This window comes from Physeter macrocephalus, chromosome 9 (genome assembly GCF_002837175.3).
Source record: "Physeter macrocephalus isolate SW-GA chromosome 9, ASM283717v5, whole genome shotgun sequence".
Taxonomy (NCBI): Eukaryota; Metazoa; Chordata; class Mammalia; order Artiodactyla; family Physeteridae; genus Physeter; species Physeter macrocephalus.
Genome location: NC_041222.1, coordinates 103,414,762 through 103,428,951, shown reverse-complemented (window position 1 = coordinate 103,428,951; position 14,190 = coordinate 103,414,762). Strand labels below are relative to the sequence as shown.

Genomic DNA, 14,190 nt, shown 5'->3' with positions numbered 1-14,190 from the left:
TTAGTTAAGATGAGGTCATACTGGCATAGGGTGCATCTTTATTCTAGTATGACCAGTTTCCTTATATGAAAAAGGAAATTTTGACACAGACAACGAGGGAAGATGGCCATGTGAAGACAGAGGCAGAGATTAGATTTATGCTGCCACAAACCCAGGAAGGCCTGGGGCTCCCAGAAGCTGGAAGGGGCAAGGAAGGATTCTCTCCTAGAGTCTTCGGAGGGGACATGGCCCTGCCAACCCCTTGGTTTTAGACATCTAGCCTTCAGAACTTAGAATAAATTTCTGTTGTTTTAAAACTAGTTCTTCTTCTACTACTGTCTCTTGTCGATGAAAGTTAATCAATACTCAATCTATGAAAGAAGTAGAAATTTTATTCGACCCAAATTTGAGGATTATAACCCAGGAAGAGCATCTCAGAAAGCTCCAAGAACTGTTCCTCCTGTTAGAAGTCAAGACACAGTTATATAAGCTTTTTGAGACAGAAGGCTGTACATTGAATGATGCATTATTGACAGTTTACATGATCCAAATCTAAGCACCATGTGACAGCTTACAGGACCAAGAAGGAATGTTATCTTTTAAGGAGTTGTCTTGTTGATGCTGGGAGAATGTTGCTCTTGATGGTTGAGCAGGTATTTCTGCTCATGGGGGAGGTTTGGTTGATGCATAATACACAGTGCACCATAGAGGGGAGGGAGGAGGCCAAAGGGCAGAGGAGAATTTTTTATGTTTAAATGTTTCTTGTCTTGCCATAAAATATGAATTTTATTTCACACTCTTCAAAGTTCTGGCATCTCACCGCCCCACTGAAACTTCTCCATCAAGACCACCAGTGACCTCCATGGTACTCAAGCCAGTGGTCACTTCTCATTATTCATCTACCTTAACCAACTGCCACAGTCATGAGACACACAGTCAACAAGTTTCTCCTCCAAGGTATACTTTCTTCACAGCGTTTCCAGAATGTCAGACGGTCATAGTTTTCCTTTTATGTCATTAGTCGCTTCTTGGTCTGTTGCTATTTCCTCCCCTTCTCTTGTTCTTCATGTTGAGGACCCAAGCTTGGTCTTTTTGTCCCCTCTGCATAAAAGACACCCTTCCTGCTCTCATCCAGTTTCATACATATGCTGATGACTCTCCAGTTGATACCTCCATTCTCACCTTCTCTCCGAAACTCTGGATGCATCCAGCAGCTGCTTCTTAGGGCTGTCTCCTTAGAGTGTATTTGCAACACAGCAGCCAGGGTGATCCTTTTATGTAAGTAGGACGGGTCAGACCATGTCACTGTTCTGCACAAAGCTGTGCGGTGGTTTGCATCTGACTCGGAGTTAAAGCTGACATCCTCACAGTGGCCTGCAGTTTCCTCCATTCTCTGACCTCACCTGCCCGTATCCCCTCCATCCGCCCTCGACTCTGCACCTGCACGCTGGCTTACTTGCCGTCCTTGAATTAGTCTGCCATACTTTCCTCCGCTCTTTCCTCTGTCTGGAATGCGCTTTCCTCAGGTATCTGCTTGGCTATCCCCACGCACTCCTGCAACCTTCTCTCAGATCTCACTGACTCGGTGAGACCTTCACTGGCTGCCCTATTTCATTTGAGGAGCTGCCTCTCCAGCCATGGTCCATGACCCCGAATTTCCTGCTCCATGTTTCATTTTTGCCATTGCAATTTAAGGCACTGTACAATTTAATTATTTATTAAGTTCTATTTCTCCCGTCTTCCTATGCTAAAATGTAAACTCTTCAAGGACAATGTTTCTAGACTATTTTGCCCATGGATATATCCCAGTTTATGGCCAGATCCTGGCATATACTAAATGCACAGAAAACATTTGTTGAACGAACTAAAATCAGTGATGTCTGCATTACTGGACATTAATATTAAGATGTTGTTGTTTGCTTCAGATATAAGAGTAAAGAGTCTGATAGGAAATACTGTCATTTCCATAAGTGTATACTTGCCAACATTTTAAAATCACCTAGATGAAAATTATTAGAATATGGCAATTGTGGATTTTTTTCGTAAATCATTCTTGTTTTATATTGTTCCCTTGAATCTCATGAAATGCATGAAATTTTCTCCCTCAGGTCATTTGTCTGTCATTAAATAAAAAATTAAAAGGTGGCTACACTTTTTGGTGCACTGTACTTTGTGCATTGCCTTTTCTAGCACAATATCAATTTACATTCATGCGATACTGATTGCCCCTGCCAAATGAACCTCCAGAAGTTTCCTCTGAATAAAATGGAAAAAAATGGTAATAAATGTTCAGCAAATCTCAAACCGTAATTGGATAACTGGTAAAAAAAATTGTATGAGGTGCTGAGTGTAATCTTATTTATTGATTTCCTTCATTCTAGCGTTGGTGAAGGGCAAAAGAGGAATGGTTAAATCAGAATGTTGAAATGTTGTGATTTATTAATAGAAAGACTGTGTCACATCTCTCTGCACACCTACAAAATTGCTTATTTGTCCTTAATGTATTTTCAGACAGTGTTTTTATTTGGGAAAGCAAAATGACTACCTAGCCAATTTTCAATAATGGTTTTCTCCTCTCTGTGAAAAAAACTTTCACTTATATATTATGACTCATGGTAAATTATTTAAGATATCAGATAATTGAAAGTATCTCATAATTCCCTTTAATCTTTATTCTATAGGTTTTAATTTCTCAGGGAGAGCAATTCAGACAGAGACAGGCTTGGCAGAAAAAAAAAAAAGAAAGAAAAAAATCAGATTTCAGTTGCCAGGTGCAGTATTGGACATCCAAAAAGGCAAACAGGCAGGAATTTTTCCAGAGGGTTATAAAGTATGTTGGGTAAAGTTTGCTTTTTCTGCATTTTCAAGGTAGAGACAGGAATATATTTATTTATTCTCCTCCGGTTTATGAGAATTTGCTTGAATCTCATTGAACCCTGGACTCAGAATTTCAGATTCTGTATAAGTTTAGAACACGATCAGCCATTAGCGAAAACCACAGTTGAGATGGCCCTAGACAAGGAAATGACGTCATGTTTCTATTAAGGAATTCATTCAGGTCAGTTTTTTAAATTTACTTTAATTCAAGTATAGTTGATTAGCTTATGGCCTCTGGGTAATGTGTGCAGTTGACCCTTAGATTTATTCTGTGAAGAGAGTGGTGAATAAGAAAATATTCCTCCATGCCAGTTTGTTCTTTGCAGAGTTTACTTGTGCCCAGACACTACACTGATTTTTTTTTTAATGAATTAAAACGGTAACTGTTACCAAAAGGATGCAGCAGCTCTTACAGCAGTAGGAGTTCTTTAGACAGCACCTGTGTGACATGCAGTTAAATGGGGATTCAATATAATATATATGTGAATATTAAATATAGATATATATGATCGACAGCCTCAGGCTTGAAGCTGTCCACACTAGAGAGAAGCGCTATATTTTCACTGATATACTGCTTCTAAAATACCTTATTGGACAGACTTTCTCTATCACCCTATAAGCAACCTGGTCATCATTATATAACCAACCAGCATACTGTGTGTCCTTTGTGTCTCTTATGGAGCCCTGAACAATTCACAACGAATTATGGCCCCTTAAAGGCAAAAACAGGAGAGATACTCGAAATGCTTACCCAAGCAGAAAATGTGTTCTTGTATTTTCCATTAGAAAGAAATAGAAAAAAAAAAAATCACTGTGCAACTTGAGTAACAAGGTAGAATATTTGTTCCGACTGGTAAAATGCCTGGATTGTATAACATCAAGAAAATAGTGCCATTTTATTATTTTAAATATGTGTGTAAAATATAAATGTGGCTAGAGAGATTTTAAGAAATGCATATTCCAAATAGAAAAGGCAGAGAGGGGGCAATCTTAAGAATATTATATGTGTTAGCATACGGTATTTGTTTTTCTCCTTCTGACTTACTTCACTCTGTATGACAGACTTCAGGTCCATCCACCTCACTCCAAATGTCATGAAGAGACTAGGGGTAGGATGGGAATAAAACACAGACCTACTAGAGCATGGACTTGAGGATATGGGGAGGGGGGAGGGTAAGCTGTGACGAAGTGAGAGAGTGGCATGGACATATATACACTACCAAGCGTAGAATAGATAGCTAGTGGGAAGCAGCCGCATAGCACAGGGAGATCAGCTTGGTGCTTTGTGACCACCTAGAGGGGTGGGATAGGGAGGGTGGGAGGGAGACGCAAGAGGGAGGACATATGGGGATATATGTGTACGTATAGCTGATTCACTTTGTTATACAGCAGAAACGAACACACCACTGTAAAGCAATTATACTCCAATAAAGATGTTTAAAAAAAAGAATATTATAAAAGGTAGGGTGAACTAGGAGGCTGGCACTGAGAGGCTGCATATCTATGGAAATAAGAGAGAAAATAAACTCTAGAGTGAGTAACACAAGAAAGAAAATTTGAGGGGGGAGAGTTCCTTTGTAGTTGTATTTGATTATTCTCCTAAGGTTACGATAGAAATTCACTCAGAAGCAAGGCAGCAGAGAAGACAGTGAGAGACAGACAGGCTGTCTGTCTCCTCCACTCTCTCCTCCCTCTGTCAACAGTAAGCAGTAGACCTCAAGGAAGTCCGGACCCATATTTTGATTGGTTATTTATCTAGTAGCAAAACAAGAGAGTGGACCGTTATACCCATTTTATCAATTTATTTTTTTAACTTTTTATTTTATATTGGAGTATAGTTGATTAACAATGTTGTGTTAGTTTCAGATGTACAACAAAGTGATTCAGTTATACATATACCTGTATCTATTCTTTTTCAAATTCTTTTCCTAGTTAGGTTGTTACAGAATATTGAGCAGAGTTCCCTGTGTTATACAGTAGGTCCTTGCTGGTTATCCATTTTAAATCCTATTTTATCAATTTAAATTTGGAGGTTTGTTGTAAACTCATCCAAGAATCATATATATATATACACACACACACACACACACACACAAATATACACACATGCATATATATACATAATGAGAGGGATGTATTTGATGCTTTTCATCGGCATAAGGAAAGCAGAGGCAACTTTTCCCCTCCAAGGTCCCTATTCTGGAAGTAGAATATCCAGGAGGGAAAAGGAAGAAATTCATGGTCTTAGTGGAAACAAACCTTACTATTTCCTTTGAATTATTGTGGCTGCACATATTGGCTCAGAAGAGGGTGACCTGCCTGGGCTGTAAGTGCCTGGTCCTTGAGCAGAGCATCCCCAACTGTGGAGCCCATTAGACAAGGAACAGCTGCCCTCAGAACCAGCTTGCCTCACTTCCGCATTTGTTTCCTTGTATGATCCACTTGAACAAGATACACCTACAAACCGAATCGTATTCGACAGTCATGAAGTGTTTGCATGCTTTTTTTTTTGCGGTACGCGGGCCTCTCACTGCTGTGGCCTCTCCCGTTGCGGAGCACAGGCTCCGGACGTGCAGGCTCAGCGGCCATGGCTCACGGGCCCAGCCGCTCTGCGGCATGTGGGATCCAGGGCACGAACCCGTGTCCCCTGCATCGGCAGGCGGACTCTCAACCACTGCACCACCAGGGAAGCCCTGCATGCTTTTTATAAATAACACAGGATTTCATTATTGGTATCAGGTGCCACAGAGATTGATAAAATTATTTAACTTGCAAATGTTGGTTAACTCACTATTTTATTAAATATGCATGTTGTAGAGAGAGGCCCAGAGGCCAACCTGAAAAGCCTACCTACTGTATGATTCCAACTATATAACATTCTGGAAAAGGTAAAGCTTTAGAGATAGAAAAAAGGTCAGTGGTTGCCAGGGTGTGGTGTGGAGGGGGGATGAACAGGTGGAGCACAGAGGATTTTTAGGGCAGCGGAACTATTCTGAACGATACCATAATGGTGGATGCTTGTCATTATACATTTTCAAGCCCAGAGAATGTATACCAAGAGTGAACCCTCACGTAAATTATTAACTTTGGGTGATCATGATGTGTCAATGTAAGTTGATGGCTTGTAACAAATATACCATCTGGTGGGGGGGGAGGTGGATAACGGCGAGGGGGCGGAGCACGGCTCACATCCTTAAATAATCCTTAACTCTCACTCACCATCCCCTTAGCAGCCTCTTCAGCTGAGGTAAATTCGGACTTCATTTAGACTTGAAACTATTGCTCTTTTCAAAGCTGTTCTTATCTTAGTGGACCCATGGTCAAATCCTTTAATAGCTAGAGTTAATTGAGCTTATTTAAGTAACTCTGTTATAAGATACAATGGGCTAGGGATGACCCGGATAAACAAGGATAAGTGAAATAGAAACCATGTCCTATGGTAGCTAATTTGAAGGGAGGTTCTGTGGAATAAATCATTTCAAAATTCTGTGGCTTAAAACAAAAAGCATGTATGACTGTGTCTGAGTCTTTGGCTCAGCAGGACAATATCTCTGGGCTCCCTCTCGTGCCTGTGGTCAGATGTGGGTCACACAGGCAGTTTGCTGGTTTGGCGACTCTGTCACGTACTTGGGGGGGTGCGGCTAGCTGTAGCCTAGGTTGGCCTTTCAGGCCAGATTCCAGGATGGGGAAATGGGCTCCACCTGCTGATAGGAGCTGCACCGTCACACTGAAAAGAGCTATCAGGCAGGCAGGGTATTCATCAAGGTCATGAATGTACCCAATCTACCACTAGGAGAACAGAGCTAGTAAAAAGACTATGCTGCAAAATAAGGAAAAATACCAAAATTACACACACTAAACCCTTGACCTTTAAGATTCAATTTTTCTTTTTTCATGTTTGATCCTTTGGATGCCCCGAAACACGTGTTGGCTTGACATTTTGCTTGTTAATTTGACAATGTCTTTATTGTGCCTCTTCCCCATCTGCATGTAAGCTCCATGAGAGCTCTTTTTTGTCTTATTCATCCCTGTGTCTCAATGTCTGCAAAGCACCCAGCACAGAGCACCTGCTCAGCAAACACTTGTTGATGGAACTAATTAATTTATAAAAGGTCTGAAGAGGTCATTTACATTTTTATTTATAATTTCTATTACGGAACGCCTTCCTTTGTAAAATGGGGTTAATATCAGTCCTATCTATCTCACAGGATAGTGGTGGTGATTAAACGAGTTTATGTACGTAAAGCATTCGAAACAAAGGGTAACTGGCAGGGCTTCCCTGGTGGCGCAGTGGTTAAGAATCCGCCTGCCAATGCAGGGGACGTGGGTTCAAGCCCTGGTCCGGGAAGATCCCACATGCCGCGGAGCAACTAAGCCCATGCGCCATAACTACTGAGCCTGCGCTCTAGAGCTTGCGAGCCACAACTATCGAGCCCGGTAGCAGCCTTTGCCGCTCTGTAGACCGTGAATAACCATCCACAGTCTTTTCAGCAACAATGATTTCATCTCTGTGATAGAAAAATCCACTTGGTGGCAGTGTCTCTACCAATGACAACTGAAAAGTAACAGGAGGTGAGAGAGGAACTGGCAGAATAGTGTCAGGGTTTAATCATTAAAGTTGTTGAGGGCCTTGAGTGTGAGAAGTGCGGTGACTGAAAAGATAGATGAGAAATACTTGATATTGGAAGAAAATCGGGGAGAAAGGCAAAAATGAGTGAGATGGTGATAATCTACAATGTCCATTTGGAGCATGCAGGGGTAACACTAGTGAAACTGAGAAGTCGAAAGCAGGTTTTGAGGCTGGAAGAGTCTATGAAAATAAACTGGGATATAGAGGTGTAAAGAATTTACAGGATGACAGAATCTCTAAGAGATAACAAGGAATATGGGTTTAGAGTTCAGAGAGCAGAGATATGTATTTTGAGTATACCTTCACAGTAGAAAAAGATTGAACCCTGTGTATGAAGGTGATCTCCGGGGTAGAAAAAGATAATGAAAAATAGTTCAAGGACAACGCTGAGAGAATGTATTCATTTAGAGTATAGAAGAAGAGGAAGAACATGGTTCTTGTAACAAATTCTTTGTCATATGACTTAGCTTAATAATTAGTTGTGGTTGATTTGTGATATACTATGTGGAAGATATTAGATGACTTTGCACAAGATTAGAAATAGTCATAATACTTTGTATGTGGGGTCCACAAATACTGGTCATTCACTAGGACGATGTTGGGGAGGCAGAAATGTTCCTCTACCCAACTAGGTTCATTCTGGCTGGTCTAAGAATTAAATTGACATGACACAGATTAACAGGAGAAAATCAAACAAATGTTTAATAACATGTGTGCATGGGAGAGACCCAGAGAAATTGAGTAGCTCTCCAAAATGCTTGAAACCTTCACCTTAAATCTTCAGCGAAAGACAAAGGAGGATGTTGGGGGTAGTGGTCTGGGACTTCAAAGGGGAGAAAGGCGATTCACACAGAGATGTCAACAAATGTGTGACGGCCCATGCGGACTCAAGGGGACACAGGGTGGATTTTCATCTCCAAGCCCTGCCGAGTTTTCCCCAACACACCTCATCCACAGTCTTTGCAGCTACCTCTCCAGATAGCTCTATTCCTGGAATAGACCCTTTATTTAAATTCTTTTGGCAGTTAAGGGGGAGGTGAAAGTCTCTTCTTGAATCCTTTGGTCGTTTTTCACCTTGCAATACTCTGCATGCCAAAGAGACATTTTAGGGTGGCAAGTTTTGCTCCCCTACAACAAAATCTAATATGGCTAGATTTTAGGAAAATGCCTTCTATTATTTGGTCATGATCAGTTTTCCTGAGATAAGTAGCACCTATGTGGAATTACGGCAAAATACTAGGTAACCAGGAAGTACATTTAGGGGCTGATTGATAATGGGCTCTTGACTGGAAGCACTGGTTGGAAACATCGGAGGTGCTATTATTTAATGATTTTGGTCTAGATTGCTGAATAATTGACACTATGAGAAGGTGACTGAGAATTGATTTTATATCTCTTGGAATGTGTTGTTGAAATAATGTCGATAGTAATAGAATCTTATTAAGTGCACCATGTAAAGAAATAATTATTTCTACTAAAGCTTTCTCTAAAGAGTTCTTAGTGATTACCTCTTAGTGTTACCTCTTTATGAAAATAGCAGGAAGTATCTCAGTTCACACAGAAGAAAACAGGCTCAAGGTTTTAATCTGAAGACATTTTTAATTGTGACAGAATTATAAATAGAACTCTCTCAATATAACCTTGTTTTGGAGGAAAAGTAAAATTTGGCTTTACAACTTGTGTCGTATAAAAATTGCATTGGTATATACGTGGTTTTCAAAGCTATGTTTTATTAATGAATTTATCTTTAAAATTAAGTGGTGTTATTTTTAAAAAGATCTGCATTTTTATATAAAAATGGTATAATTAGAAAAGAAATATTATAAATTGATTTTGTTTTATCAGTATTCTTCCTCATTAGGACAGACAGAGCATGCCAAGTGACTGTCCTAGTAGTGACGACAATATTGTACAGCACATACCCAAATGGAAAAACAGGCATTTTTATTCTACTTAAAACAATGAAGGGAATTTCCTACGTTTTCCCAGGTCTCCTGCTTTACCTTTTTTTTTTTTTTTCCAGTGACTTATACTTCCTTTTCACTGTATTCACCAACTGCTGTTTTGTACCATCTACAACAGTGGTTTGCAAATTGTGGGTCGGGACCCAAAAATCAACATTGTGATCCAAAATCAGTATTTTAAAAATATAATTGTAGAATGGAATAGAATAAAAACATACCAGACTGCATCTCACATAATGTTACCAAGTATTGTTTTAGAAAATGTCTGTTTTCTGTATTTGTACACATATATGTATATGTGTGCTATCTCAGTGTAATGTATTTTTGATCAAGAAAGTGTTAGAGATGTATTCGGAGATTTATCATGTGAATGATAACTCCACTGCAAATCAGTTTTTAATTAACTGATCAAATATTTTTTAAGTACGTGATATATGTGTGAAAATTTACCTCCCAAAAGAATATAACTAACCTCCTGCTATAAATGAGTTGACATTCACGGTAAGATATGTACCGAGAGAAGAGACCTGGCAAAATGAGGGCATGCTGGGTCACTGTTGTGTAATACAAGCATTTTGTTTCCTTTACATCTTTAAACTGTATACTGCTACAATTTACTTTCATGTCAAAATTGTTTCTAATGTTTTTATGTAGTAAAACTAATGTTTTTGAGTGGTAAAGGAGTGCTCATTGAAGCTGTGCTGTAGCTTGTCTGTTTTGCAACGACGGGATAATAATCGGAATTATCCATATCAGAGGAGTATGGAAGACCATCTATAGATGGTCCAGCAATGCTTCTATCTTATATTCATCATTGAATATTGTGTATTCTTTGGAGTTGGACAAATGTATAATGGCATATATAATCATTATGTTATCATAGAGAATAATTTCACTGCCCTAAAAATCCTCTGTGTTCTGCTAATTCATTCCTTCCATCCCCACCCCACCCCAACCCCTGGCAACCACTGATCTTTTAACTGCCTCCGTGGATTTACCTCTTCCAGAATCGCATATAGTTGGAATCATACAGTATATAACCTATTCATATTAGCTACTTTCACTTAGTAAGATGCATTTAAGCTTCCTCTGTGTCTCTTCAAGGCTTGATAGCTCATTTCTTTTTAATGCCATATAATATTTTGTTGTCTGGATGCACTACAGTTTATTTATCCATATACCTACCGAAGGACATCTTGGTTGCTTTCAGGTTTTGACAATTATGAATAAAGCTGCTATAAACATCTTTGTGCAGATTTTTATGTGGACATAAGTTTTCAACTCCTTTGGGTAAATACCAAGGAGTGGGATTGCTGGATTGTATGATAAGAGTATGTTTTGTTACCTAAGAAACTACCAAACTGTCTTCCAAAGTGGCTGCACCATTTTGCATTTCCACCAGCAATGAATGAGAGTTCCTGTTGCTCCACATCCTCACCAGCATTTGGTGCTGTCAGGGTTCTGAAATTTGATCATTCTCATACTAAGTAGTGGTATCTCATTGTTTTCTTTTTTTAATTTGCATTTCTCTGATGATATATGATGTGGAGCACCTTTTCATATTCTTATTTTCCATCTTCTATACCTTTGCTGAGGTGTCAGTTCATGTTTTTACCCCATTTTAAAAATCAGGTTGTTTATTTTTTATTGTTGAGTTTTAAACATCCTTCATTATTTTAGATAACAGTCCCTTATCAGATATGTCTTTTGCAAATATTGTCTCCAAGTCTGTGGCTTATCTTCTAATTCTCTTGATATTGTCATTGACGCAGCAGAGATTTTTATTTTAATGATATCTAGCTTATCAATTATTTCTCTAATGGATCATGTCTTTAATCTTGTATCTAAAAAGTCATTGACATACACAAGATCATCTAGGTTTTCTCTAATGTTATATTCTAGGAGTTTTATAGTTTTACATCTAGGTCTGTGATGCTTTTTGAGTTAATTTTTGTGAAGGATATAAGGTCTGTATCTGGATTCTTTCAGTTTATTTTACTTTTTGGCCTGTGGATGTCCAGTTGTTCCAGCACCATTTGTTGAAAACACCATCTTTGCCCATTGTATTAATTTTGCTTCTTTGTCAAAAACTAGTTGACTATATTTATGGGAGTCTATTTCTGGGCTTTCTATTCTGTTCCATTGAACTATTTGTTTATTCTTTCACCAATACTGTACTGACATGATTACTATAGCTTTATACTGAGCCTTGAAGTCAGATAGTGTCAGTTCTCCAACTTTATTCTTCTTCAATGTTGAGTTAGCTATTTTGGGTCTTTTGCATCTCTGTGTAAACTTTAAAATCATTTTGTTGATATCAACAAAATAATTAGCTGGAATTTTTATTGATATTGCATTGAAGCTAGTGAATCTATAGATAATGTTGGGAAGAACTGACATCTTCACACTTTGACTCTTCCTATCCATGAACATGGAATGTCTCCGTTTATTTAGTTCATCTTTGATTTTATTCATATACCTAAGTATATTGTATTGGGTGATACTAATGTAAGTAATATTGTGTGTGGGGGGGTTCTTATTTCTTTATTTTTTTTAAACTTAAAGCATTTTTATTGAGCAATTACAATTTAAAAGGTACATTATTTCTCTTTTTTAAAATATTTCTATTGGAGTATAATTGCTTTACAATGCTGTGTTAGTTTCTGCTGTATAACAAAGTGAATCAACTATACATATACATATATCCCCATATCCCCTCCCTCTTGTGTCTTGCTCCCACCCTCCCTATCCCATCCCTCTGGTGGTCGCAAAGCAGCGAGCTGATCTCCCTGTGCAATGCAGCTGCTTCCCACTAGCTATATGTTTTACATTTGGTAGTGTATATATGTCCATGCCACTCTCTCACTTTGCCCCAGCTTCCCCCTTCCCCTTCCCCGTGTCCTCAAGCCCATTCTCTATATCTGCGTCTTTATTCCTGTCCTGCCCCTACGTTTGTCAGAACCTTTTTTTTTAAGATTCCATATATATATGTATTAGCATCTGGTATTTGTTTTTCTCTTTCTGACTTGCTTCACTCAGTATGACAAACTCTAGGTCCATCCACCTCACTACAAATGACTCAATTTCATTTCTTTTTATAGCTCAGTAATATTCCATTGTATATATGTGCCACATCTTTATTCACTAATCTGTTGATGGACACTTAGGTTATTTTCATTTCCTGGCTATTGTAAGTAGAGCTGCAAGTGAACATTGTGACACATGACTCTTTTTGAATTTTGGTTTTTTAGAGTATATGCCCAGTAGTGGGATTGCTGTGTTGTATGGTAGTTCTATTTATAGTTTTTTAAGGAACCTCCATACTATTCTCCACAGTAGCTGTATGAATTAACATTCCTACCAAAAGTGCAAGAGGGTTCCCTTTTCTCCACACCTCTCCAGCATTTATTGTCTGTAGATTTTTTGATGATGGCCATTTTGACCAGTGTGAGTTGATGACTCATTGTAGTGTTGATCTGCATTTCTCTAATGGTTAGTGATGCTGAGCATCCTTCATGTGTTTGTTGCCATCTCTATATCTTCTTTAGAGAAATGTCTATTTAGGTCTTCTGCCCAGTTTTGGATTGGGTTGTTTGTTTTTTTGATATTGAGCTGAATAAACTGCTTGTATAATTTGGAGATTAATCCTTTGTCAGTAGCCTAGTTTGCAAATATTTTTTCCCATTCTGAGGTTTATCGTTTTGTCTTGTTTATGGTTTCCTGTGCTGTGCAAAAACGTTTAAGTTTCATTAGGTCCCATTTGTTAATTTTTGTTTTTATTTCCATTTCTCTAGGAGCTGGGTCAAAAAGGATCTTGCTGTGATTTATGTCATAGAGTCTTCTGCCCATGTTTTCCTCTAAGAGTTTCATAGTGTCTGGCCTTACATTTAGGTATTTCATCAATTTTGAGTTTATTTTTGTGTATGGTGTTAGGGAGGGTTCTAATTTCATTCTTTTACATGCAGCTCTCCAGTTTTCCCAGCACCACTTACTGAACAGGCTGGCTCTTCACTGTATATTCTTGCCTCCTTTATCAAAGATAAGGTGACCATATGTGCGGGGGTTTATCTCTGGGCTTTCTATCCTGTTCCACTGATCTATATTTCTGTTTTCGTGCCAGTACAATACTGTCTTGATTACTGTAGCTTTGTAGTATAGTCTGAAGTCAGGGATCCTGGTTCCTCCAGCTCCGTTTTTCCTTGTCAAGATTGCTGTGGCTATTCAGGATCTTTTGTGTTTCCATATAAATTGTGTGATTTTTTTGTTCTAGTTCTGTGGGAAAAAAATGCCACTGTAGTTTGATAGGAATTGCATTGAATCTGTAGATTACTTTGGGTAGTATAGTCATTTTCACAATGTTGATTCTTCTAATCCAAGAACATGGTATATCTCTCCATCTGTTTATATGGTCTTTAATTTCTTTCATCCGTGTCTTAGAGTTTTCTGCATACAGGTCTTTTGCCTCCTTGGGTAGGTTTATTCCTAGATATATTATTCTTTTTGTTGCTATGGTAAATGGGAGTGTTTTCTTAATTTCACTCTCAGATTTTTCATCATTAGTGTATAACAATGCCAGAGATTTCTGTGCATTAATTTTGTATCCTACTACTTTACCAAATTCATTGATTAGCTCTAGTAGTTTCCTGGTAACCTCCTTAGGATTCTCTATGTATAGTATTATGTCATCTGCAAACAGTGACAGCTTTACTTCTTCTTTTCCGATTTGGATTCCTTTTATTT

The 14,190-nt window shown here is 38.5% G+C and overlaps 1 protein-coding gene across 1 annotated transcript in view; it reads left to right on the top strand.

Moving 5' to 3' along the window:
* Window positions 1-14,190, top strand: part of GALNTL6 (polypeptide N-acetylgalactosaminyltransferase like 6) — a 1,282,336-nt gene that overhangs the window by 697,371 nt on the left and 570,775 nt on the right. The window lies entirely within an intron of this gene.